Source organism: Hesperophylax consimilis, chromosome 1, assembly GCF_061612785.1.
Source record: "Hesperophylax consimilis isolate HC1 chromosome 1, BYU_Hcon_1.0, whole genome shotgun sequence".
NCBI classification, from domain to species: Eukaryota; Metazoa; Arthropoda; class Insecta; order Trichoptera; family Limnephilidae; genus Hesperophylax; species Hesperophylax consimilis.
The window spans coordinates 46,296,523-46,322,695 of NC_142836.1; the positions used below are offsets into that span (position 1 = coordinate 46,296,523).

At 32.3% G+C, this 26,173-nt stretch overlaps 1 protein-coding gene across 1 annotated transcript in view; it reads right to left on the reverse strand.

Annotated features, from left to right (window-relative positions):
- Positions 1–26,173, reverse strand: part of LOC149427005 (neuropeptide Y receptor type 1-like) — a 245,641-nt gene that overhangs the window by 200,828 nt on the left and 18,640 nt on the right. The window lies entirely within an intron of this gene.

The window sequence follows — 26,173 nt, forward strand, 5'->3', positions numbered from 1 at the left end:
TAAAAAACAAGTTGTCTGAATTTAAAATAATATTTGGTCACGCTTGGAAATTCGAAATTTCTACTAACGCTGAAAAATCAAGGAAAACTCAAAAAATGCTGAAAGCTGATGTCATGCCTTTAACTACTGATATAAAAAAAATATGCACGGAAGTTATGAAACTAGTAGTGAACATAGCTCAACGATTTGAATGTGAAAAGTCTTATATCGCCTATGAGGAGCTATGTAAAATAACAATTGCTCATATTATAATTTTTAATAGGAGGAGAGCAGGAGAAGTTGCAAGGGCTCCATTAGAAAATTATATAGCCAGCCAAAGTGAAAAACAAGACATTCCTAAAGAAATATTGGAAATCATGAGTTCTGAGGAGCAAAATGCTATACATACATTATATTGCTTCCATATCCCAGGAAAAAGGGGGAGAACAGTTCCAATACTTCTTCGAAATCAGATGAAAAAAAATGTAGACACTATATTTGCATACAGAAATTTAGTTGGAATTCCAAATGAAAACAAATATTTATTCCCAAAACTGGGAGGTGAACCTTATTTTTGTGGCACGCAAATTTTAAGGGAACTAAGACACAAGTTTTCCTTTGTGAATTCAGATCATATAACTTCAACTGGACTGCGACACCATGTTGCAACTATGAGCCAAGTAGCTGGAAAGAATAATGCTTATGTAAACGCTTTGTCTCATTTCTTAGGGCATACACCAGGTACACATAAAGGGAATTACATGATACCACAACTGGCTCTTGAGAAAGGTAAAGTTGGATTGAATTTACTGCAATTAGCTGAGGGAAAAATATCTTCCCGATCACAGTCAGATAATGGAGTAAACATTACAGCAACTTTACAAAATGAAATAGATTCCGTCCTTCAACCTGAAGAATCACATAAAGAAAATGTGGATCATGTTACGTTGGATAATAGTTTAGAAAATGACCAAGAGCCTTTACTAAGTAATTTACTTGATGGGAATATTGCAAAAAAAAAGGAAAATATAGTTAGAAGGAGGTGGCTTAATCAAGAAAAAGATGAACTTTATAAAAACTTTGCAAATTATTTCATCGAAGGAAGAGATCCAGGAGCTGCAAAAATAAACGAAATAAAAAAACAAACAGGAATATTGTCAATGAGGTCATGGAAGCAAATTAATACATTTATTAATAATCACCGTGTCAAGAAATTGCCCTTACCTAAGGATTTGCAGAAAAAAAGAGAATTCTACCTACAGGATGCTTAACTTGAATTCAAATGAATTGCATTGGTTAAGAGGCCGCTATGACGGCTTCAACGATTGAACGATCCAAAGTTATCGACTCCGATTCAACTACAGCTGATATAAAGCGTCAAGCAATCGTAAAGTAGCTGTTGGCTTGTTCCATCATTTGATCATTGGCAGTCGTTATAGCAGTTCCATATATTTTATCTTTTATAATCTGGCATACAGAGTACCGGGCCAATAAGGCCCCTTTCTCTTTCATCATGATATTGGTAGTGAAGGGTTAAGGGAATACAAAGTTATTAGGTTATAATTATTTTTTTATTGTATTATGCTATAAATATATATATATAAAATGATTACACACTTTTATTACTATGTATAGCAAAATTTTTTGTTCTTAAAAATTCAAAATAAAGAGTTTTTTTTTTAAAATGAGCGTTTTTATTTTATCTGAACCCTTGAAATGTTGAAAGGTACGTTTGAGACCCGTATTGTAGGAGGGAGGACACACAGAGGCAGGCAAAAATGAGTCGTAGAAATGACCCGTTCTTATGTGAACAATGTCAACCGTCTACAAATGTTGGGCACACGTTTGACGTGTTACCCGACATGCACCGGTGCCAAAGGGATCAATGACGCTAGTTCCTCGGAGCATCTTCCATTGAAATACCAGTAGAACAAGGACAGCTTTCGCACCAGACGCCTGTGCTCTAATACACACACACACCGACGGGCATATGGGTCTATCCCTTCTACTGCGGTGCAAGGTGATGAGTCGAGAGAGCCAGGCTGAAGAGGTCAAAAGGTCTCCCTCAACCACCCTCTCCCAGATGCGACACCTGGACAAACCATTTGGGGCGGCCTATTGTAGAGACGTTGGTTGTACAATGTATACTATCGAAAATAATAAAATTAGAATATGTGTATGTGACATACAACTGGAGACAATGCTTACACGCGTAAAAATAATTATAGAGTAAGATAAGATAAGTAGGTATAACATGAAAATATAATACATTATTAAAATGACATTTAACACACATTCGAATAAAACTGTATGTAAACATGAAATTAATAAACATATTAAAAATTATAATTTGCAAACCAACCTAAAACTTAAAGAAACGCACGAATCAATGAACAAAGTAAATTATGTATAACACTAATATGTATTTAAATACATAATTTTATTTATGATAATAATAAAATAAACCTTAACACAAAAAAAACAACCGTAAACACCAAATAAATAACAATATTAATTAGCAAATCATACTCCAATTTTAAAAAATGCGCCAATAATCAAAAACGGCGGCTAGAAATAATAAATGGTGAATGATCATATCCGAGTAGGAAGGTATAATCGTCCTGTCAACCAACCTACATATGTGACTGTATTGGTGTGTAGTGTATAACATTAAACTTGGCAACGTAGCGTGAAGCGGTAAGTGCATTCTTAAAATAGATGAACGAATGCACGTTATTTAAAGATATTTTTTTATAATATATAAACATTACTTTTGATTACATATTATAGCTGACCATATTTTAAACAAAATTTAAAAGACAGCATGTTGGTACTTCATCTACGTAAGTATATATTACATGCGAAAGATTGAGGTACTAAAGTGGGTTCTTCTAAGATGAGCTACAAAATGTGGTATGACATAAATATATATATTTATATATATATACACAAATACACAATATACATATTTTAATGTGTAATTCTTTGTTTTGTTGTTTTAATAATTTAAGTGATATACCATTGATCAGCTGTGCCTCCTCACTCCTTGGGCCTGAAAATCATTTATAAAAGGAAAACTCACCCTCTACAAGATTTTTCCGGTTGGGTGCCACACAACAAATCTTGCCGAAGAAAATCTTACCTAATTAACTGTATTTTCCAACTAATTTCAAAATAAATCTTTTCGACTATTTATTCCTATGTAATATTTTATTCTTGCTTGAATCATATAAATTAGCTGATAATTAATATTTTGTGATATAGATGTGCCGGAAAATTATAAATTATTTAGGTCGAACTATTTTTGTTATTTTCACTCCTTTTTAATTTTTTTTTTTTTTTAATAAATTTATAAGAAAATTCAGTCCGAATTGCGCAAACTTTTAATTATTTCGATTCTGAATAAATTAAATATCTGTTAAAATTTTCTTCTAAATTGCACCGGTTTCACCAATATTTTAACCTATACACAATTATTTTTTTTTTCCGAACTGTTACTTTTAGAACAAAGGTTTGAGCGTTTATTATTGTTTCCCTTTTGTTTTGTGTTTCTTTAAACAAAGATAAAAGTATCTGCTATTGATATTTTAAAACAAAATTGATACTAAATTATAATCTATTTTTAAATATCAATACGCGATCACGTTCACTTTAGATTTCCGAAAACTCTTAATTGAATTTGAATGTTTTCACTTTGAATGAAATAATTATTTTTAGAATTTAATTAATATTTTAATATTTGAAACTGTTATTTCGTGGTGGAATTCCATTATAAATATATATAAAGAACACAATTTTAAACTTTTTTCCACTTGTTTTTTATTTGACCGTGACCGGTTTCAGCCTGTTAGGGCCATCTTCAGACTGGTACAATTTTTATCTTAAACTAGGGTTTATATACATAGGCAAAATTACAATGAGGGGAGGGGTTAACATAGTAGGTTGATTTGAATTATGAGGGGTTTTTCGTGAAATATGATATTTCCCAAATAAGTATTGTTATTAAAATCAAATGAATTTATCTGTAGAACTATGATAATTATGCCTATTAGGACTATCAATTTAAGGATTTACCCAACATAAAGCTATCGGTAATCTATTGTGTGGTTAGGAAACATATTTTAATGGATTTTATATAATTCAAATACATATTTAGGATAGGTGACACACTGATTATAATGGGTATAGCAACGGAGATTTAGCAACTGATTCTAATTTTGTGTTCATAACATTGTTGGAGTTTACTTTTTTAGTTAGGCGGGTTATCTCTAATGACTCTAGCCTATCTAATTTATGACCTTTTTCGCAGGTATGTAAAAATTTTACATCTCTATCCTTGTCAAACGAGTGTTTATTCTCAAGTAAGTGTGCCGCAACATTCGACATTTCGCCTTTGTCATTTACCCAGCTTGAAAAATGTTCTTTTATGCGGGTTTTGAATGATCTACCTGTTTGGCCTATATAGTAAGACGGGCAATTGGCACAGTTGATTTGGTAAACTCCTGAGTTTTCCATTTTATCCCTTTTATCTTTATTATTTATTAGGATTTTACCTAATGAATTTACATTATAGAATGCTGTTTTACAATTGTCTTTATTGGTTATCCTAGATATTTTGTTGGATATATTACCAATAAAAGGTATTTTAACCCATTGTTTTTTTGTGACATCATTTTCATTGTTGATTGTAAGACCTTGTGATATGATTGCCAGTGTGAGTTTTTTATTCTTTTTCTTTAATAAACTATCTATAAGTTCACTACTATATCCATTATTATTTGCTATGGTTTTAATAACATTGAGTTCATTATTATAATTTATACAATTCAGGGGTATATGTAAGAGTCTGTGAATGAGTGAGTTAAATACTGATAACTTGTGAGAAATGTGGTGTCTAGATGTGTTATGTATAATGTTGTCGCTGTATGTTGGTTTTCTGTAAATTGTAAATTCTAATTTATTATTAATTATTTCAATACCTATGTCTAAAAAATTAATTTTATTTCCCCCCATTTCCATTGTAAATTGGATGGCTTTGTTGATTTTATTAATTTCTTCTAGAAAATTATCTAATTGTCTGTGAGTTCCCGTCCAGATAATTAAAATGTCATCTACGTATCTACGATAGAAGGTAACATTTTTAAATGATTTTAATTTTTCTATCTGTTCTTCCATGTGATCCATGAAAAATTCGGCCAGCACCGGTGATATCGGGCTGCCCATGGCTAGTCCATTATATTGAATATAAAAATTATCATTAAATCTAAAGAAGTTTTGTTCTATACATGTATTTAGTATTTCAGTTATTTCTTTCCGTTCTATCAAATTAGTATTACGTTTTTCCATGTAGTTGTTAATAATTATCTTTAATTCGTTTGTCGGTATGTTAGAAAATAGGCTGACAACATCAAACGAAACCAGAGTGGCATTGTTAGGTATGTTTATGTCTTTGATGAGGTCTATAAGTTGTAGGGAATTTATTATGCCGTATTTTGATTTAAAATTGAGAGTGTTTTTGATGATTCTATTTCCAAATTTTGCTAATTTATAGGCAGGAGCTGAATTGTATGATACTACTGGTCTTACTGGCATGTTATTTTTATGTACTTTAGGTTGTCCATAAAGGCGTGGGCATTGGGGGTTCATAACAGATAGACTATTTTTATGGAATTTGTTCTTAATAAGGACTTTGCTAGAGTTTAAGATTGAGTTTACATCAGATGCGAATTTCGAGGTGGGGTCCTTTTTCAATAGGGTTACTTTACTAGTGTCCAGCACATCTTGGACTTTTTCTATGTAATCTGATTTGTTTAAGATTACTGTACTATTTCCTTTATCTGCTTTTGAGATAATAAGGTTGTTTTGTTTGATTTTACTTTTTAATGATTTTATTGTGTGTGCTTCGCTTGAAAATTTACCCTCAGTCGTTGCTTTTTTAATTATTTTAGCGCATAGGTATTTATTGCTATAGTCTGACGTTGCTATATCTGTGTCTATAGCTAGATTCTCGAGATCTTTTAATTGAAGTGGTAAGTTTGGGCAGTATTTTAAACCTTTTTCAAGCATTTTAATTTCGGTATCATTAAATTCTACATCGGTTGTATTTACTACCTTATCGTAAAATAATAGGGTGGGTGAATGTACTGTCTTTTCCGTAGGTGTTAATTTAACTTGTTTTTCTGTCCAATATGTTAGTTTTTTAAGTTGTCTTTGGTAAGTTGTGTGTATTTTATTGTTAACCATAAGGGTAGTATCATTAAAAAGACAGTCAAATTCTACGGGGTGTAGTTGTGATGTGAGTGCAGTGTGTACATAATATAAATAATTATTTACGTTATCTCTAATGTTGTACCATTTCTTCATCTCCTGTGTGGTCCATGTTCTGTGGGCTGCGGTAACTGCAAGTTTGGCTGCTTTGCTGTCCGTGTTCGTCTTGATGTTGATGTATTTAGGTATTATACCCCGTTTTTTGCATTCTCGATTGAACCACAAATGTTGTGAAGCCATCCGTCGTTTAAGAATGAGTTTTTTGTAGAGTCTCTTCAGTGTCGCTGTGTTTGCACTTTTTAATATTTTAATATTTGAAACTGTTATTTCGTGGTGGAATTCCATTATAAATATATATAAAGAACACAATTTTAAACTTTTTTCCACTTGTTTTTTATTTGACCGTGACCGGTTTCAGCCTGTTAGGGCCATCTTCAGACTGGTACAATTTTTATCTTAAACTAGGGTTTATATACATAGGCAAAATTACAATGAGGGGAGGGGTTAACATAGTAGGTTGATTTGAATTATGAGGGGTTTTTCGTGAAATATGATATTTCCCAAATAAGTATTGTTATTAAAATCAAATGAATTTATCTGTAGAACTATGATAATTATGCCTATTAGGACTATCAATTTAAGGATTTACCCAACATAAAGCTATCGGTAATCTATTGTGTGGTTAGGAAACATATTTTAATGGATTTTATATAATTCAAATACATATTTAGGATAGGTGACACACTGATTATAATGGGTATAGCAACGGAGATTTAGCAACTGATTCTAATTTTGTGTTCATAACATTGTTGGAGTTTACTTTTTTAGTTAGGCGGGTTATCTCTAATGACTCTAGCCTATCTAATTTATGACCTTTTTCGCAGGTATGTAAAAATTTTACATCTCTATCCTTGTCAAACGAGTGTTTATTCTCAAGTAAGTGTGCCGCAACATTCGACATTTCGCCTTTGTCATTTACCCAGCTTGAAAAATGTTCTTTTATGCGGGTTTTGAATGATCTACCTGTTTGGCCTATATAGTAAGACGGGCAATTGGCACAGTTGATTTGGTAAACTCCTGAGTTTTCCATTTTATCCCTTTTATCTTTATTATTTATTAGGATTTTACCTAATGAATTTACATTATAGAATGCTGTTTTACAATTGTCTTTATTGGTTATCCTAGATATTTTGTTGGATATATTACCAATAAAAGGTATTTTAACCCATTGTTTTTTTGTGACATCATTTTCATTGTTGATTGTAAGACCTTGTGATATGATTGCCAGTGTGAGTTTTTTATTCTTTTTCTTTAATAAACTATCTATAAGTTCACTACTATATCCATTATTATTTGCTATGGTTTTAATAACATTGAGTTCATTATTATAATTTATACAATTCTGTATTCTGTCGGTGCTGGCCGAATTTTTCATGGATCACATGGAAGAACAGATAGAAAAATTAAAATCATTTAAAAATGTTACCTTCTATCGTAGATACGTAGATGACATTTTAATTATCTGGACGGGAACTCACAGACAATTAGATAATTTTCTAGAAGAAATTAATAAAATCAACAAAGCCATCCAATTTACAATGGAAATGGGGGGAAATAAAATTAATTTTTTAGACATAGGTATTGAAATAATTAATAATAAATTAGAATTTACAATTTACAGAAAACCAACATACAGCGACAACATTATACATAACACATCTAGACACCACATTTCTCACAAGTTATCAGTATTTAACTCACTCATTCACAGACTCTTACATATACCCCTGAATTGTATAAATTATAATAATGAACTCAATGTTATTAAAACCATAGCAAATAATAATGGATATAGTAGTGAACTTATAGATAGTTTATTAAAGAAAAAGAATAAAAAACTCACACTGGCAATCATATCACAAGGTCTTACAATCAACAATGAAAATGATGTCACAAAAAAACAATGGGTTAAAATACCTTTTATTGGTAATATATCCAACAAAATATCTAGGATAACCAATAAAGACAATTGTAAAACAGCATTCTATAATGTAAATTCATTAGGTAAAATCCTAATAAATAATAAAGATAAAAGGGATAAAATGGAAAACTCAGGAGTTTACCAAATCAACTGTGCCAATTGCCCGTCTTACTATATAGGCCAAACAGGTAGATCATTCAAAACCCGCATAAAAGAACATTTTTCAAGCTGGGTAAATGACAAAGGCGAAATGTCGAATGTTGCGGCACACTTACTTGAGAATAAACACTCGTTTGACAAGGATAGAGATGTAAAATTTTTACATACCTGCGAAAAAGGTCATAAATTAGATAGGCTAGAGTCATTAGAGATAACCCGCCTAACTAAAAAAGTAAACTCCAACAATGTTATGAACACAAAATTAGAATCAGTTGCTAAATCTCCGTTGCTATACCCATTATAATCAGTGTGTCACCTATCCTAAATATGTATTTGAATTATATAAAATCCATTAAAATATGTTTCCTAACCACACAATAGATTACCGATAGCTTTATGTTGGGTAAATCCTTAAATTGATAGTCCTAATAGGCATAATTATCATAGTTCTACAGATAAATTCATTTGATTTTAATAACAATACTTATTTGGGAAATATCATATTTCACGAAAAACCCCTCATAATTCAAATCAACCTACTATGTTAACCCCTCCCCTCATTGTAATTTTGCCTATGTATATAAACCCTAGTTTAAGATAAAAATTGTACCAGTCTGAAGATGGCCCTAACAGGCTGAAACCGGTCACGGTCAAATAAAAAACAAGTGGAAAAAAGTTTAAAATTGTGTTCTTTATATATATTTATAATGGAATTCCACCACGAAATAACAGTTTCAAATATTAAAATATTAAAAAGTGCAAACACAGCGACACTGAAGAGACTCTACAAAAAACTCATTCTTAAACGACGGATGGCTTCACAACATTTGTGGTTCAATCGAGAATGCAAAAAACGGGGTATAATACCTAAATACATCAACATCAAGACGAACACGGACAGCAAAGCAGCCAAACTTGCAGTTACCGCAGCCCACAGAACATGGACCACACAGGAGATGAAGAAATGGTACAACATTAGAGATAACGTAAATAATTATTTATATTATGTACACACTGCACTCACATCACAACTACACCCCGTAGAATTTGACTGTCTTTTTAATGATACTACCCTTATGGTTAACAATAAAATACACACAACTTACCAAAGACAACTTAAAAAACTAACATATTGGACAGAAAAACAAGTTAAATTAACACCTACGGAAAAGACAGTACATTCACCCACCCTATTATTTTACGATAAGGTAGTAAATACAACCGATGTAGAATTTAATGATACCGAAATTAAAATGCTTGAAAAAGGTTTAAAATACTGCCCAAACTTACCACTTCAATTAAAAGATCTCGAGAATCTAGCTATAGACACAGATATAGCAACGTCAGACTATAGCAATAAATACCTATGCGCTAAAATAATTAAAAAAGCAACGACTGAGGGTAAATTTTCAAGCGAAGCACACACAATAAAATCATTAAAAAGTAAAATCAAACAAAACAACCTTATTATCTCAAAAGCAGATAAAGGAAATAGTACAGTAATCTTAAACAAATCAGATTACATAGAAAAAGTCCAAGATGTGCTGGACACTAGTAAAGTAACCCTATTGAAAAAGGACCCCACCTCGAAATTCGCATCTGATGTAAACTCAATCTTAAACTCTAGCAAAGTCCTTATTAAGAACAAATTCCATAAAAATAGTCTATCTGTTATGAACCCCCAATGCCCACGCCTTTATGGACAACCTAAAGTACATAAAAATAACATGCCAGTAAGACCAGTAGTATCATACAATTCAGCTCCTGCCTATAAATTAGCAAAATTTGGAAATAGAATCATCAAAAACACTCTCAATTTTAAATCAAAATACGGCATAATAAATTCCCTACAACTTATAGACCTCATCAAAGACATAAACATACCTAACAATGCCACTCTGGTTTCGTTTGATGTTGTCAGCCTATTTTCTAACATACCGACAAACGAATTAAAGATAATTATTAACAACTACATGGAAAAACGTAATACTAATTTGATAGAACGGAAAGAAATAACTGAAATACTAAATACATGTATAGAACAAAACTTCTTTAGATTTAATGATAATTTTTATATTCAATATAATGGACTAGCCATGGGCAGCCCGATATCACCGGTGCTGGCCGAATTTTTCATGGATCACATGGAAGAACAGATAGAAAAATTAAAATCATTTAAAAATGTTACCTTCTATCGTAGATACGTAGATGACATTTTAATTATCTGGACGGGAACTCACAGACAATTAGATAATTTTCTAGAAGAAATTAATAAAATCAACAAAGCCATCCAATTTACAATGGAAATGGGGGGAAATAAAATTAATTTTTTAGACATAGGTATTGAAATAATTAATAATAAATTAGAATTTACAATTTACAGAAAACCAACATACAGCGACAACATTATACATAACACATCTAGACACCACATTTCTCACAAGTTATCAGTATTTAACTCACTCATTCACAGACTCTTACATATACCCCTGAATTGTATAAATTATAATAATGAACTCAATGTTATTAAAACCATAGCAAATAATAATGGATATAGTAGTGAACTTATAGATAGTTTATTAAAGAAAAAGAATAAAAAACTCACACTGGCAATCATATCACAAGGTCTTACAATCAACAATGAAAATGATGTCACAAAAAAACAATGGGTTAAAATACCTTTTATTGGTAATATATCCAACAAAATATCTAGGATAACCAATAAAGACAATTGTAAAACAGCATTCTATAATGTAAATTCATTAGGTAAAATCCTAATAAATAATAAAGATAAAAGGGATAAAATGGAAAACTCAGGAGTTTACCAAATCAACTGTGCCAATTGCCCGTCTTACTATATAGGCCAAACAGGTAGATCATTCAAAACCCGCATAAAAGAACATTTTTCAAGCTGGGTAAATGACAAAGGCGAAATGTCGAATGTTGCGGCACACTTACTTGAGAATAAACACTCGTTTGACAAGGATAGAGATGTAAAATTTTTACATACCTGCGAAAAAGGTCATAAATTAGATAGGCTAGAGTCATTAGAGATAACCCGCCTAACTAAAAAAGTAAACTCCAACAATGTTATGAACACAAAATTAGAATCAGTTGCTAAATCTCCGTTGCTATACCCATTATAATCAGTGTGTCACCTATCCTAAATATGTATTTGAATTATATAAAATCCATTAAAATATGTTTCCTAACCACACAATAGATTACCGATAGCTTTATGTTGGGTAAATCCTTAAATTGATAGTCCTAATAGGCATAATTATCATAGTTCTACAGATAAATTCATTTGATTTTAATAACAATACTTATTTGGGAAATATCATATTTCACGAAAAACCCCTCATAATTCAAATCAACCTACTATGTTAACCCCTCCCCTCATTGTAATTTTGCCTATGTATATAAACCCTAGTTTAAGATAAAAATTGTACCAGTCTGAAGATGGCCCTAACAGGCTGAAACCGGTCACGGTCAAATAAAAAACAAAGGGAAAAAAGTTTAAAATTGTGTTCTTTATATATATTTAGAATTTAATTAATTCACAATTCACTTTTTTGCACTTCACTAAACACTTTTTTAGCACTGAGTTTAAATTATATTTATTTTCACTGTTTAACCAAATTAAACTGACTCAACAAAACTTCACTGATGGGATTTTCAAAGGAATTTAAACTGAATTTAAAATTTCTAACTTTTCACAAAACTTCCTAAGTCCAGGGACTTGTTCAAAATTTAATACTTAGACTTGTTCAAAATTTAACACTTAGATTATTTCACTAGAATTTTACCAATAGACGTAGTACTGCGACGTAAACTCCGTTTTCAAACTTTCGACTGACTGACCCCCTGAAAACTGGTCTGCACCGCCATTTTATACCCTTCTCAGATTCCAAAAGACGTATCTGAATTTCCTCTGATGATCGATTCTATTTTTTACCAACTCGCAAATCCGAACATCCCTGCCATTAATATCGATTGTGCTTCCATAAGATCTTCTGCTTTCCGGCTCTGGGCGGTGGTTAATTTTTATCTCACAACTCTAAATCGATAGGGTCCAAATCGGGTAAGTCCGCGTTTTTCGCCCAAGCTTCCTTTGTCCCCCGTTCATACAAAATGTAGTTAAAATCTCATGATTTTGCGTTCCTTTTTTTCTCAATTCGCGATAGGTCCATCCTCAATAACATATATATAGATCTCAATTTTATGCATCTCGTGCGAAAATTGTTTAAATCCATGCTGAAATCTTTACTACGCATTTTTGAATTTCGATTTGTCTAAATTCTACTTAATTTTATTGTCACCTATATGAGCTTTTCCATTTCCACCCGTACCTTCTATCTCCATGTCGCAGATTTGAGTTTTTCCTTTATCTTTGAATTTTATTTTTATCCGTGACGTTTTCTTGCACAATTTCTTCTTTATTCTTATATCATTTCTCATAACTCTTATAATTACTCATTTTCCAAGTCGTATTTATTAATTTCACGGATAAATTCGAATTGTATCGCTTTTCTCCACATGGATCATTTCCTATCTCCGTTCTTTACCCTTTCTTTTATCTTTTCTTCACTTTTCCCGATGTGTGTGGACTCCTGGAAAATTTCATACTTCATTTATTATTAATTAATATATAGTTTTCCACACTTCTATGGGAGATATACCTAATTAGACTCTGGGATATCTGTCATTTTTATTGCTTGACCCAATCTCCGCCCCATCCTCTATCTTTGTCATACAAGATTTCACATAAATTATATGTCTGGACACCTGTTTACGTCTCTGATTTTATGTACTATGGTCGTAAATTTAATTTAATTTCAAACCTATTAATTTTAATCTCTTTTGCCTAATCTAAATATCTCATAAGTTCCACGTTAAAGTTAATCGCTTTTCTAATGGCTTATCACCTTAACGTAAATAAAAATCTTGTTCGGATTTCAATTGTTTACCTCCTAAAATACACATGAGACTGTCAACCTTTTATTTTGTTTCGATCCCTCTGTAATCTTGCGTAGCTCCAATATCTATCTACCCTGATAATTATGTAAAATGTCTACTTTTCCTGAATCTAATCTATTGCTATATGTTTAGTTTTACTGTCTTCTTCTGATACTCAATTTTCATGTCTCTAGGACCTTTGTAGCAGCTAAAATCTCTGTATTATCCTTCCATTCGGTCGCCGCACTTTTCTAAAATGTCTATTTTTTTTTGCGAGATTTTCATTCAAGATTGATTTACCAATATGTCCGTTTCATCTTAAATTGATAACGATTAATTTCCATTGTTTCCAAAATTCTCACCTCTCTTTAGTACGATTTTTATCGAACTTGACACCCTCCTTCTATCATAACTAATCGTACTACAGTTGAAAATTCTGCCAGTAATTTCCCTAAGTTTTTCCGCCCTCTCTTATACTATCACGTTTATAAATTTTTCCATTGCATTTTTGTGTGTGTGCTTTACAACTTGTAAAACTTCCAAAGCCCTCGATCTCAATGGTTCGATACCTCATAAATGTCTCAGTTATTGTAAACATTCCCAGGATCCGTTCCCTTGAACGTCGATGTTTATTCTACAGTGCGTTCACCTCTAATTTCTGTGGGAATCGAAATGTCGTTAATTATCTATTTTAATGTCGGTTCCAAAGTTCATTCCTTTGTCTTTCGTAGACACACGCCTTCCCGTTCACTGATTGGTTATTCAAAATTTTTATCGTTCTCGACCAGATCTAATTGGTCGACAACCTTCAATATTTATTTTTAAGCCTAGAAAGGGGGTTCCTTTCTCGTCTTAGACAATTTTACGACCTCTCTGCTTTCATCCCGGAACCTCGATTTAAGTCCAACTATTACAGGCGCCTACTGCAAGCAAACTGAATCAATTCTTTCTCCGCCAGATGTCGTTAGCATGTCCGTTTTCATAATTACTTCGTATATTTTTTTGCAGCTATGGTTTATCTGTTTTTCCACTGTGATTTAAAGCCTTTCATCACATGGTTAAGACAAGATTTTTTATGCATAGCACAAAGGGTAACAATTATTTTACAAGCAATAATTATTCGCATGAAACACTCATCCACATTGAAAAATCTCCTGATAAAAGATACATGACGCCAACGGGACGCAAATCCGTGTCCCTTCGATTTCCGGTCGACAGCTCTGACCACTGAGCTATGGCGGCTTATCTCTTATCCGCGAAATAATCCGTCCCGTTGGCGTCATGTATCTTTTATCAGGAGATTTTTCAATGTGGATGAGTGTTTCAGGCGAATAATTATTAAATAATTAAATTTCATACTTAAAAAAAACAAAATATGTGTGTGCGCTATACGTCAATGTCCGAAGGTATATATTACATAAACATGTAGGTTGTTTCGAATTGGTTTGTTAGAATTCACGACGATGTGATCAAACTTGATAAAATATTATTTTTTCATAATTTCAAATTTAAAAAAAAATATATTGTTACTTTGTCTTAAACCACTTAATTATATATTTCCTTCAATATTTGCAAATTTGTTTGTGACGTCATTTAAATTATATGAAAGAATTAAAATTAAATGCACGAGATTTGATTAATAACAATCTGCATAATTTCAAAGACAATGGCTTCTTCGTCAGGATGTTGAAAAATTAATATTAATATTATATTTTATAAAGTATGTCAAGTAGTCAACAAGTATATCAACTAAGGACAGTATTATTTTATAATATAGGATATAACTGAAACCTGCATTTTTATTTGACACAAAAACTTTAGATAAATATCGCTTATTAAAATTAAAACAATTTTTCATTATGTGGGATTCACTGGGTGTGTTACCCGTGTATAATTCATGTATTTAAAATTTCAACCCACAAAGTAATTGCTCTCTTTGATGAAACAATATTATTCCATTGGTTTTCATTTTTTTGCCTCCAGGTATTTGAATAACACCGCGCTTTCCGAAGAACGGTTTTACAAACGATTTCTACACGATTTTTGGCGCTTATTTCGTGTTCATTGTCGATTAAACAATGTTAATCAGTGTTTTCCGATGATAATATAATATAAAAATGAACAAATAAATTTGAAGCGACTGGTTAAAATTAAAATGAGAAAATATCAGGACGGCCACGGAAGAGGAGGAACGAAAAGAATGTCGTCAAAGTTAACGAGTCGTTAACAAGAAACTCCGGATTTGTCGACGTGCAAGCGTTCGGCTAAATTTAACTGTAGCCGAATCATCTTAACGTCAAATATTAAAATTGGATTTATTATTGCACCCTTATAAGATCTAAATAGTGCAATATTAAATGCGTTTTGATTTTATGTAAAATATTCATTTTTTTTTTTTTTTTTTACAGTATTACCGCACAAGAGTCCCAACTGCTCCCGTCTGGAGCCAGTGAGACTATGGCATCCCCAATTGGGGTATGTTGTGAGGCTGAGGGTATTGGGGAGGGGAGGAGAGGAAGATGGGGAAGAGGAAGGTGGGGAAGTACCTGGCTATTCAGATCTGGTCACCAAACACGGCTAAAGCCATTTCAATTTCGTTAACACAATGCTCTAAAGGTTCCCCAGTTTTACATTATCTTGTATTCGGAAGAGGACCATTTTCAACTGCACGGGAATGTTGATTAAAAAAATAGATTTTGGCGAAGTGCAAAAATTTTTTGGCGCATCCTTTTCCATCATATGTACCTGTTGACGTGTTCACAAACCACTAGAGAAGCTTAATACATTTTTAATGTGAAAAAAAAGTAATTGTCTGTTAAAGTTCTCGATAAAACTTTCGTGTAAGCAGAAACTAAAGCTTTAATTAAATAATATTACTCAACCCTCATCTAATAAGATTAGTGAAGTCTTTTGGGTGACAATGGAGTGTCGAGAATGTTCCATTAATTTTTCTTTTTCCCAGTTTGAAATCTGGACCAGTAGTCAGGGTGACCCAAGGGAGTATTGGGTGGGATGAGTCGTTGTCAAGACAATCTCCCGCAGCAAAAGGCCGGGTTTTCACGATTTTAATCTTCAATTATGAATATCTACCGTGTCAACAAGTTTATTAAAATTATTAGAACATAGAAGAGTTAATGAATTAACTTGTTTATATAAAATTACAAATTCAATCATTGACAGTGTCACAGAAGTATCTGCATGTAGGTAGCATGCCGAAAGCAAATTTCACGATAGACTGTCAGTCACCTTTTTACATGTACCTAATACATATAATGAGAGGATGAATCATATTAAACTCAGGATACGTGGGACATGCTCATAAGGTTTTCTATTGAAGACTTCGCCGGCAACAGGCTCTAGTGAAGAGCGCCAGAAAAAGCAAAAAAAAACTCTGGCCATTAGGCCGACCAATTTACATATTCCTCCATCTTGCCGTTTTCTCCCACGTTCTCTCTTCCGCTGCTCGGCGCTACCAACCAAACAAATATTCGCGCAGAAGAAATAAACAATACATATATTTGCGTAATACGTTACAACAGCCTTACACTATTATACTTGAATTCTTTCCATATATCTCGCAAACCATCTTTGAGGCAATATCTACCGTTTTATTGTGACAACTCCTACACGGAATTACAATTTTATACTTCACCGCATACAGAAATTGAGTGATCGACACATTTAACATATCAATCACTAAATATAAACATGTCTTAGGAGAATTTATAGCGGAAAGCAGAACAAAAATCTAAATAAATAAACTGCCGAGCGACTTGTTCCATCTATTTATTATACTGTGTATTCCCAATTTACTATTTTTTCATCTTTCACGGTGGAGTATTTTGTTTTTGACAAGTTATACTCATTTATATGTTAGTTGGGAGCGGCGCACGTATGTTGCGCGGCCCATCTTGGAAGAAACTACATTTTGTTTCTAAGGACGGGTTGTTTATGTTCAGTCTATGAAAGTACCATTCAAGTTATGTTATTATTAACAACTGGACAATAACATATAATAACAGAACTCGAATAGAACCTTCACAGAACTTGAACATCATCTTTGAAATTTGATAAATTGTTTAATTTCTATGAAACAACCCATCCCAAGGATGGGTTGTTTTGCAAAATTTGAACAATTCATCAAATTTCAAAGTTAATGTTCAAGGACTGCGAAAGTACCATTCAAGTTATGTTATTATTTGACCATGGGTCGGTTGTTTCACAATGCTTGTTTAATAACAGAACTTGAATAGGACTTTCACAAAATTGAATCTTGTATTTGAAATATGATGAATTGTTCAATACATATAAATGTATTGTAGTCCCTTTAAATATTATTCTTCTGTATCTATTTGATTGTGGCTTCTCGTTATATGTGTCTCGTTATATAATTAATACTGTGAACACGACCTGCTAACAAACTGCTTTGGCAGTATAGCATATTGAAGAATAAAAAAATAAAATAAAAAAAACTCAAACATTCATATCAAAATAAATAACATGAAAGTGAGGATTCGAACTGGCAGAACTTGAATCTTTGCTCCTTAGCTTAAAGTCAAGTGGTTACAGGATACAAACCCAACTAGGGGAAAAAGTTATAAGAAGTGAACACAGATTTTTTTCACATTCTGAATAAAAAACACAGTACATTTGCATCTCGTTGGAGAGTGAGAATTATTTTTAGTACAGCTCTGGTTATAGACTCTACGTCTCAACATGTCTAGACTATCATTTTAACAATTCATCTCTCGGAGCCTAGCATTATGGAATCAATGTCGGATCGATAGGCGTAGCTACCGATGATTTTATATTGCTTTCACGAGCACGGTCGCAGAAGTACGGTATTTATTTTTTAACACGAAAAAGGGAGTTAATTAGTTAATAAGGTATTTACTTGCAACTTGTTATGTGAACAAATGTACGTCGTTGGCCCGAATGGATTAAACTCGTCGCGCATACGAATTTTTTCAAGAGTTCAGTTCGTTTTGCGTGACAGTTAACCAAAGCTTATCTGATACCTCGGACCGGACGCCGCGAAAAAAATTGTTTATCGTCGGTCGAAAAATTGACCGTTCTTACAAATATAGCTAACTGACCATAGATGACGGATTTCATCAGTATCATATTGAGCTAGGGTTTGTCGATCGTCCGTACTAGACCTCTTTATCCCAGGTACGAGTAGTTGGGTTGACTGTGCGCAGTTACGAATAAATTAAGCGGAAAATAAATTTCTAATATTTCTTCCATAAATGCGCCGATCGTAAATATAAGGCCGTATAGCAGTAGCGAAAATATGGAACAAAATGATGTACCTAACAAGGCGTAAGTCGATTATTTTAAGAATTCGTCGCTAGATCAGCCCTCAGGATACGATTACGTTATTTTAAATTGATTTGATATGTTACGACCAAAAGCTGAAATACGTATCATACAGGGTGCCCGGGGAATAGTGTACAAACTTTGGAAGATGATTCTAAATGATAGTACACCGAGAAAAATGATCCTGTTAAAAAAAGTGATGCCAATTTCCTGATAAAATATTAGCCATTCAGAATATATAAAGGACATCTGTTCTTTTTCCTAGGAAAACGAATAATTTGACCAGTTTTAAAAAAATAAATGTACAGTATTTTATATCAGTAAGTTTTTTCCGTGTAAAAGCAAAAAAAAATAAAAAAAAAAATTTAAATTCAATTCCCTTTTCTCTTATAAAAATATTTTTCCATTGAACAATATTTATTTTGTCATACGAAAAATTTCATATTTTTGACAAGGAAACTACATTAAAATGTTGGAATTAAAAAAAAGTCTAGTAATGTTGCATTTACTATCATGTAGAAACACCTTCGAAGTTAGTTCACTTTACCCCCGGACACCTTTTATAGATAAGCCAGGTGCACATAAATCGAATTATACCACGAAATACTGCAAGTTTTAGTTGAATAATTTCAACAATTTTGGGAGCCACCTCTGGGATGTAGTCCCAAATTCTTGATAAACCCACAAATTTCTGTGCAAAGGAGGGCGGTCCGTCTAAATAACATCTCATTTTTAACACGCATTTTGACGCATTGTAGACATGCTGAGTCTGTTCTATAGGTATTTTAACTGAGCCTACTCTATGAATTGATCTCCGGCGATACAATTGGAACACTCTTTCATAGTTGAAGTAGACTTTATGAGAACGGTTCATTTATCCGACTCGTTTTTGTATAAGTCGGCTCGTATGTGGAATTGTGTTTAAACTGTGTTTTCCTCCTTCATATAATCCTGGCTTCTCATTCGCATTTCGTCATGATAAATTATCGAGGCACGTATTTCGTTATGATATTTCATTTATTTATTAATTTTCGGGAAATCGACAGTTTACATTTAATCAGTTTGTACATAAGTATTGTATAGCTAAAATAAAACCAATTATGGATTTCCTCCTTGTGACTTTACCTCTACTGAGAGAGCATAATATGGAATAAGTAAATAAATTTGTGAGAAAGGTATATGAATTAAAAAAATTATACAAAACCAAAGATTATATAAAACGAAAAATTTACAAAACAATACATTTATAGCCATAGAGAGAGGTTGTAGATTTAAATCAAATCATAATAGAGATATAAACAATAGAGACATAAAAAATATTCACAAACCATCAGAGAAATATTCTTTTATGGACCACATGTATTTGGTAAGTTTGCAACTGAAAATATCAACCTTGGACAATTAGCTATTGAAATTATTTTTTTTTATGCTTCCGATTTTGTTGTCCGGGTTAAATCTTCCCCATAGGAAAAACTAAACCCTTCCACTCACTTTTCCACAAATGATCAGCTAGTCAATCAACACTATGCAAGTGCATTATATAAGTAAAATAAATACAAAACAATACAAGAACAACAACAAGTCAACTCACCAGAGATCAAATGGGAAAAAAAAATTCACCGACTCCAGATATTTTCATATCAGAGGGTTCGGCTGGTAGTACTTCTAACAGGGCCTATAAATCCTACTGATCCCTCAACATAAATATTTAAAAAATCTTTCGTTATCCTACATGTATTCAAAATGACCGACTTTTGCATCTTTATATATAAATTTTTTGATAGATCTAATACGCCTAAATTTTTAATGAGAGAGCTAGCCGACGAACTCGAAGAAAGAAAAAAAAGAGCAAATAATCTAATAATCATAAATATTCCTGAAAGCTCTAAGATCAACCAAATAGAAAAAATACAAGATGACAAAATACAAATTACAAATATCTTGAATAAGATTGATAGTAACATTGAAATTAACTCTATCAACACTTTACGCCTTGGAGCAGTGAGGCCGGATAAACCTAGGCCCGCTAAGGTTATTCTAAAGAACTCCACTGAAGCAATAAATATCCTCAGGAGAAAGAACTTTTATCTGACCAACTCCACTGTTAAAATCTTTTCCGACCAAACACCGAACCAACGAAAATTCTTGTCGGACCTCCGCCAAGAATTGGAAACTCGGATAAAGGGAGGAGAAGTTGGGTTAACAATAAAATATATGAATAACAAGCCCACAATAATAAGGTCAACTTCAAAAAACTCAAACACATCATCGGATACGGCCAAAATATCCGAGGCTGCCGTACCAAACTCATAGAGCTACAAACTACTCTTCCACTACTCCAACACATTGAAGTTTTTCTTCTTACCGAAACTTGGCTTGATCCTGATATTCACACCGAGGAACTTGGATTTTCATCTTACAACACCTACCGCCTTGACAGAAATCCAGCCACTAGTACTAAAACCAGAGGAGGAGGAGTTCTTATATCCGTTACAAAATTACTGCCATCCACTCAATTAATTTGTAAACATCTGGACGTGGAACAGGTATTCGTTTTACTAAAAACTAAATCAGGCAAAATTCTACTGGGATGTGTCTACATTCCTCCTGGATCCAATATCACAGTCTACAGAAACCACATAGATGACCTCGAAACCTTTAAAAATAAATACCCTGATGCCAGAACAATTTTATTTGGTGACTATAATACCCCTTGCATTGATTGGATGAATAAGGACTCTTATAATAACTTAAGCCTACCAGAAAATGCCCGCGAAATAATAGATATGACGAACTTACTCTCTCTACATCAAGTCAATCAAGTCTACAATACCAATAATCGGCTGCTGGATTTAGTATTCTGCAGTGATACCTCAGTCCATATTGCTAAATCAGTTGACGAGCTTCTCCCCCTAGACTGCCACCACCCCGCCCTAAGCTTAACCATCACTACTAATAACTCACCAGATGACACAACTGTTCTTCCTAATCTAACTTATAATTTCTCCAAAGCTGACTACTCTAACATGAATCAATATCTTGCAAATGAAGACTGGTCATTTCTTCACCATAATAATACTATTAACTATAATCTTGAATTATTTTACAAAATTATTAATAAGGCCATTGAAAGCTTTGTACCACTTTCACACTTCAAGGAAGCGAAGTTCCCAAAATGGTTCAGTGGCGAGCTAATTAACCTAGTTATCTGTAAAAAAATTGCACACAAAAACTTTAAAGAATCGAACTCTCTTATCGACTACAAGATATTTCACAACTATAGAACTCAATGTAAAAAACTATCAAGAAATTCATATTTCAATTATATAAATGGAATCGAAAACTCTATACCTTCTAATATACAAAACTTTTTCACTCACGTTAACTCTCTTAGAAAAAACAAACAAGGTTTACCCCTTTCAATGCACTTCAAAGAAAAGAGTAGTACTGACATGAATGTAAAAGTTAACTATTTTGCTGATTATTTTAAAAGCGTCTACGACGAAGATATTCCAGACAATTATATACCACCTTCGTCGCTTAACGAGAGCATACATATCCCTGCCATACACATCAACTTAACCGACGTTATAAGTAAAATCAAATCCTTAGACAAAAACAAAAAGGCTGGACCTGATAATGTACATCCCAATATCCTGATAAATTGCATTACTTCACTGGCTGAGCCGATTTTTCTATTGTTTAATCAATCCCTTGACACAGGGTGCTTCCCTGATATTTGGAAACGTTGTTATCTAACTCCTATATTTAAAAAGGGTAATAAAAGTGATGTTACTAACTATAAACCAATATGTAAGCTATCTGTAATTCCTAAACTTTTTGATAAACTATTACTTGATAAAATTTCACCATGTATTAACCATCTCATTGTTCCGAATCAACACGGATTTTTGTCAGGTAGATCAACTCTGACAAATCTCTCGTTATATGAAAACTATATATCAAACGCATTAGCTAACAGAACTCAAGTCGATTCCATATATACGGACTTTATCAAGGCCTTTGACAAAGTATGCCATAAAATTCTCCTGATCAAACTACGTAAGCTCGGTATTGACGGAAAACTTTTAGAATGGTTTGCTAGCTATCTAACTAATAGAGTTTTACTTGTAAAAATCAATTTGTTCATTTCCAATCAATTTATAGCTACCAGTGGTGTACCACAGGGGTCTCATTTAGGCCCAATATTATTTTTACTGTTCATAAATGATATTGTAAATATATTTGATGAAGATATTAATACGTTACTTTTCGCAGATGATTTAAAAATATTTAAAATAATCAAAAGCGCTGAAGATTGTATCTGTCTACAAAATAATTTGAACAGGTTAATTAATTGGTGTTCTCTTAACAAACTTCATCTGAACATAAATAAGTGTTATTCAATTAAATTTTACAGAATAAATCAACCAATTATTCATTGATATAAACTCAATAACTCAATCCTTACCTCTGTCGGAGAAATTAATGACCTGGGGATAACTTTCGACTCTAAATTAAACTTTATATCGCATATAAATAATATTAATAATAAAGGAATGAAAATGCTAGGCTTCATTCTTCGAAATTCCAGAGGTTTCAAGAATATTACAACATTAAAAATTTTGTATACATCCCTGGTTCGTAGTCAAGTCGAATATAACTCCTCGATCTGGTCCCCCCACTACAAATTACATTCAGATTCAATCGAAAAAATTCAACATAAATTCCTAAGACACATTAATTTTAAACTCGGTATTCCCATTGAAAATATAAATTATAATTACTTGATGAAAAATCTAAATTTATTAAAACTCTCAGATCGAAGAATTATATCCGACTTAATATTTATGTTCAAAATTGTAAATGGTAGTATAGACAGTCCAGATTTAATTAACCTCATTGAATTTCATATACCCACGAGAGCTACTCGATCTAAAATTTTGTTTAAATGCAACAATATCAGGACTGAGTATTCCAAACACTCGCTTGTACCTAGGTTGCATGAAGTTAGTAATAGATACGCAGATGTGGCAGATCTATTTAACTGCACGCAAGGTAGGTACAAGAGGGCTATGCTATCAAATCTTTTCAATCAATATTAATTTAATCTAATTCTACCTTATTTGCACTATAGAAACTTATGTACTTGTATCTCTTGTTTACTTACTTACTTACTCTCTAATGTCATTTTACAATCAAATGCCACATATATTTGTAATTCTTTTTTAAAAATATTTTTACGATTTTAACTGTGACATGTTATCATTGTTTATGGTATATTTATACCGTTGATATTAAATAAATAAATAAATAATGCCAGTAGCCGAAATAACGAATGGAAATATTTTTATAGTCTGAGAATGCCAAATTCTTTTTATTTCGTTTCCTAAATCTGTGTATTTTCTAATTTTTTCATTAACAGATTTTTGAATGTTACAGGAATTTGGAATAGCGACATCAATGATATAAGTTATTTTTTTAATTTTGTCATGTAAAACTATATCGGGTCTATTATGACTAATCGTTCGGTCTGTTAGTATAGTTTTATCATAATATATTTTATAAAATTCGTTTTCTAAAAATGAATTTGGTTCGTATTCATAGTATGGTACTATATTACGGCAGATTGCTATTATTATTATTTAGGCAAGAATTCAGCTTAGAGTTCGTTTGGCTTTGATCAACCTTGAACAGGACACAAGAACGTGTTGAACGCGCAGGTACATTGAATGGAATCTTATTTAGCTAACTCTAGGCATTGAATATTATTGTTAAATACTTTATACAGGAACACGAAATGAGAAAATATTCAGGTTTACATGAACAAGTGTTCCGACATCGTGATAATATTTTCTTAAATTACTAAAAGTTTATCAGGAAACTTGTGTATTTATTTGGCAAGGCCTGCCCTCCCGTTTTTACCGTATTATCGATAATTTTAGGAAATTTTTAATAAATTATAAATACTCATTTTTCTCCACGCATCTTTGTCGTAAGACGGCCAAGTGCGAAAAAACCCTTTTAAGACAGATTTATTTTCAAAACGACACGAATACTGAGTACTTACACCTTTCCCTGGCCTCCAAGTGGTGGGTGCGATAAAATGAAAAGGTTTTATATTAAATTGAGAAGCAAACTCATTTTTTTTATTAAGATTAGCGATAAGGTTACGGTCTACTTTTTTAGGGAACTTGATAACAATTCGGCTGTCCAACTCTCGCTCGACTTATTTTTATAAAAAACTTACCCACAAAGTGATCAATACCCCCAATCGGAACTAGAGTTATAAACCCGATAGAATTTTCGGTTTCGATTGTTAATCTTTAAGTTGGAAAATTATCACAATATACATTTTCCAAGAAGTCCATTATTTCCAAGAAGTCATTATTGATTATTATCTATTCGATGGTAAATAAATATGACAATCCTATGATGATATTTTTAAAAATTTTTCATATACATAATTTCTTATGTCAGTATTAAAAAAAAATTGATCCACATAACTTGTATATCCACTCAGATTGGTTTTCATATTTTTTTTATTAAAACACAAATAACTTTGTTTACATCACTTTATAACATTAAAAAAAAGAAAAACAAACATTCTCAGGTTACGAATAACCTGAATATATTTGAAAATCTCCTACTACCACCAAAGTAAGCGTAAAATGATGCTTGTATTGTGATGGAGGACTTAGCCAGCCGAGGAATTGAACACACTACGCCTGGGTGGGACCCAAGCGCGATGTCAACTCGGCCACCGACCGGTTAAACAACCATTTACATACAACCTCCACATGTTTCATGAACGAAGTTCACCTCATCAGGAGTAATCCTCCTAACTCCTGGTGAGGTGAACTTCGTTCATGAAAGATGTAGAGGTTGTATATAATAAAGTGATGAGCAAACAAAGTTATTTGTGTTTTAATAAAATAAATAATGCCATCACAAAGTGATAAGCTTTCAGAAGAAATTTTCTTCGAAGAATTAAAAAAATATAAGTGAAAATATAAAGTAGTTCCAACTTCACCTAATTAGTATAGAATTTAGATCTATGAGCCGCTTCAGGATTCCTGATTCATTTGTTTACGGAGAACATGTAAGAAGCCTTTCACTTAATTATGTTTTGTCGGATTTGTCAGGTTTCAAATTATTGTTTACACCAAAAACGTAATATATCTTATATTTTCCCCGGTAATCTGAAGAATAATTTTCTACGATAATTAAGTAAATTTAACTTGTAAAGCGATATTTTAAAGGTCTAGTAAATGAGGTAACTTCCCTCCAAATAAAATAAAATATGAATGTTTATATTATAAAATGAATGAGTCCCGTTGGCGTCATGTAAATTTTATCAGGAGATTTTTCAATGTGGATGAGTGTTTCAGGCAAATAATTATTTCTTATAAAATAATTGTTATGAATATTTTGTTCGTGTTTTATTTTAAACAAAATTATTACGATTTCGCTTATGACAAACTTCATCCGGAAAAATGAAAAATTTCA